Source organism: Hetaerina americana, unplaced genomic scaffold (genome assembly GCF_022747635.1).
Source record: "Hetaerina americana unplaced genomic scaffold, ioHetAmer1.1.p SCAF_45, whole genome shotgun sequence".
Taxonomy (NCBI): Eukaryota; Metazoa; Arthropoda; class Insecta; order Odonata; family Calopterygidae; genus Hetaerina; species Hetaerina americana.
Window position 1 is genome coordinate 3,618,383 of NW_027287041.1, and position 4,202 is coordinate 3,622,584.

Here is a 4,202-nt window from a genome sequence, read left to right on the forward strand (position 1 = left end):
CACGCTTAGAAGTCCTCTTGGCAGTGAGGATTTTTAAATTACTCCTCCTCTTTTGCTTTATTATGTCTTCCAAATCTTCCCAGTGATATGTCCCCTCATTACATTTTATTACATTTTAATTGGGAATAGGAAAAAGTCTGTGATTGTTCTGTCTTTCTCATGGTAATAATCAATTAACAGTATCCCATTCGTATCCCAAAATACACTAGTCATGACCTTTTGGGCAGATACGTTTCGGCTTTGATTTCTTTGGCACTGAACCACTGGTTTCCACCAACTGCTTTAACTGTTATTTCATTTGTGGCATGTAGTGGTGGCCTGGTGTTTCATACATGGTGACATATAGTTGCACAAATCGGTCGGTTCACTCTGGAATAGGTCTAAACATTTCTGTGAGAATCATTTCCACATTTGCTATTGATCAGCATTCAGCAAATGCAGCACCCATCTTTCACAGACCTTTCATATCCCTAATTACAGGGTGGCACCCAAAAGTGGTAGGATTGATTTTCTCTGGCGCGAACGGAGCGGTGGAAGGGGGTCTTCCTGGCAGGGTAAGGTGGAGGGGGCTCTTAGCAACAGACCAACACCAACCTCAGTCGCTTGCGGGCTGTTGTTGATTGAGGACAGCGTTTTTAGTGAAGCAAGTTTTTTTATCCGCATTGAAAAACAAAATGAATCTGAATTTAGAGCAACGTTATTCCGTGAAGTTTTGTGCGAAACTCGGGAAGACGGCAACTGAGACCCTCGATATGATCAAGCAGGCTTATGGGGACACTGCCTCAAGCCGTTCCACAGTATTTGAGTGGCACAAGTTGCTTAAAGAGGGTAGGGAGCTCGTTGAAGACAACCATCGCTCTGGACGGCCGTCAACGGCAAGAACCGACACGAATGTGGACAGAGTGAGGACACTGCTGAAGACACAGACTGGCGCTTAACGTGCAGGTGCTCATCTGCCTTCAAGAACGCATGAAAAGAGTCCGACTGGCCATTGCAAACTGCTGGGTGCTTCATCATGACAACGTGCCGTGCCATGGCATGCTCGTCGTCGGACAGCTCCTGGCCAAATATGATGTTGCCACGTTGCCGCACCCACCCTATTCTCCCGATCTGGCACCACCGGACTTCTTCTTCTTCCCCCTGATAAAAAGACAGCTCAAGGGACGACGTTTTGACTCGATAAAGTTCGTTCAAGGCTTCGACGAGGGTCATCAACGGCATCCCCAAAGAAAATTTCCAGCGGGCGTACAGGAAATGGGAGCAACGTTATACTAAGTGTGTAGCAGCTCAAGGAGCATACTTTGAAGATTATTAAGTCGATGTAGGTATATCATCAAGAAAATTCTTGTAAAAAAATCAGTCCTACCACTTTTGGGTGTTACCCTGTATTTGTGCTAGATGTTTCCAGCCCTGCCTTCTGATATCCACATGGCTTAAGCTATCTAATTCATCTTCACTTATCCATTGTCCAATATGTTATTGTGCACCTTTTTGATGGTTTCCGGTGTGGTTTTAATTTTTGGTCATCTTTATTACTGCTATTAGTACTATTCACCTATGATTGTAGTGCTTTATCAATGTAGTAATCAATCGACAGGATCCCTTTTGTATCTCAAAACACACAGGCCATGACCTTCCCAGGAGATATGATATGACAGTAAGGAGGAAAACTTATAAGTTTGTTCTAATTTTTATTATTTATTTTGCCTTCTTATGGTGTATGATGCAGGTATTTGCAGGTTACTGTTTCTTCAACACACCCAAGTGATCTAGTGTGGGTTCCCTATCCTTCCTGCTTACTTGTAACTTTGTTTCATTCCCCAACCCCATGTACAACCTAGTGTCCATCAAGTTTACGGTCTCGGCTATCCTGTTTTCGATGAGCTTAATTGTGATAATATTATGTACCAAAATAAACGATGGTAGGAAGGAAAGGTTCTTGGCTTGACATTATGAAAGACTAAGATTTTCAGTTGAAAAATGATTTTATTTGTCCATATAATCTCCCTTGAATTCAAAACACACTTGGTCCAGTGTTTCTCCAACATCAATATTCCTTCCCGGAAGTGATAGGCTGTGAAAATATCCAACAAAGGCCATCTCAACTACTTCGTTGGACACAAAGCACTTCATAGAAACAAATTACTTCAAGTTTGGGAAAAGATTGAAGTCTGAGGGTGCTATATCAGGAGAAAAGGGAGGATATCTGAGTTAACCATCGCTCAAATCATGTATTTTTCCCATCACCAACACAGCTTTGCGAGCAGGTTTGTTGTCCTGGTGAAAGATGATTTTTTCTTCTTTAAAAGCCAAGTATCTTCTCGTTAGGCATCCAGCTAGTCAAGAACATTGGAGTACTATTCAACTGTGATTGTTCTGCTTTTTCAATGTAGTAATCAATTGACAGGATCACTTTCCCATCCCAAAATAACACTGACCATGACCTTTACAGGAGATATGATCGACTCTGCCTTCTTTGGCTCCGAGCCACTGGTTTCCACCCACTGCTTTGATTGCTATTTCATTTCTGGCATGTAGTGGTAGACCCATGTCTCATCCACGGTCGGTTATCTCTGGAATCGGTCTAAACATTTCGGTGAGAATCATTTGTTCTTGCGGGGATAATCCCTCCAGAACGAAGAATGTTATGACTTCACGAAATTGAAGTGTTTTTCATTTCGAGAAAAAACAGGAATGAAATCTACTGTAACAATAGGTGTAAATGAAAACTTGGAATACCAAACTGAAACTTGTCATCTAAGTATTGTACCCTGTTTTATGTATATTTGTTGATTAAATATTTAAATGATAGTATCGTAGTTTAAATTTTTTTCCATAAAAAGATACAACACATATGTATGCATTAGTTTATATATTGATTCCCCAGGAAGTTGTGGTAAAACCTGCAATATCACACAGCCAATGTGATGCTGGGAGACGCTTATATAGGGTAAAGTTTCCAGGGATGCGAGCCCTGGGCCCTCTGGTCAAAACAAGCAACAGGGTAAATGAATTTTGAAAAATAGGGCAATTTTGCTTTATCCAATTTTGTTCACAGCAAAGATTCCACAGGTTTGCCTCAGTTATAAATTAGTAGAAGTTATTTTCTTCCGATTAACGAAGTAAATATATCAGATGAAACAAATTTTATGATTGTTCCAGTCCTACTATGATATGACTAACAGGGCAGAAGTGTAACTGGTTGAAACCATAAAGAGTACATCACTTATTATTGTTTGCATCAGTGTAATTGTTCAAAGCTGTGGTATCCGCAGTAATTTATTTAATCTGAGACAATGGAGAAAGAGATAATTGTTTTTATTATTATACAACCTGGGAAAATTACTCTTTAAGGACTTAACGAAATTAACAAATATAAAAGATATAGAGAATCTTTAATGCAATTTTAACATTTTTTTCAAGTACATTGATATGTATTCGTGACCTATTAACAGTGGATAAGGTAAAGGTGATTATTTTAAATGATGAATAGAACCTTGAAACTATCCACTGGTGTCTGATACATATATATTTAAAAGACCGCGTCAGCGCTCGATGAATGATTGCAAAGAGTCGTTCATACACGCTGTAAGTACTAAGTGAAAGCTATCGCCATGAGAGGATAGAATAGCGCAACAGCATACTCTAGAATATTTTCGTATTATTTCACAGCTATGACAGTCATTTTTGCTCTAAGTTCGTACTTATTATTGCGTTTCGACAAACGTAAACAAGGCTCTTGTGAATCTTTCGACACGTATGCTCGAAAGGAATGAACGAAAAATTGGCGAATTGATTCAATTTTCTTGGATGTCATTTTTAGTTATATAGAAAACTTTAATATGCCACACGGTCAAATCCGTCAACAGAAAGCATCGTTCCGGTTTTTCATTTCTTGGTTATGAGAAAGGACATGATTTCATTAACGATTACATGTGTTAATAGAATTATGATCCTCTCTCTCCAAATGATTCAATCACATTTATTGACTCATCATCTTTACGCAAGGAATGAAGAGAACAAATGAAGAATGAAATCCACAAGCTCAACTAGTAAACAGAGTGAAACGGTGTCGTGATAATAAATACTTTTATGCTTCATTACGTAATATATGCAAGAGATCCTGACATTAAACGTTAATTCGTTTAGTCTATCATGCGGCGCAACTTAAAAATGTGTGATAAAATCGATTTTGTAGTGTG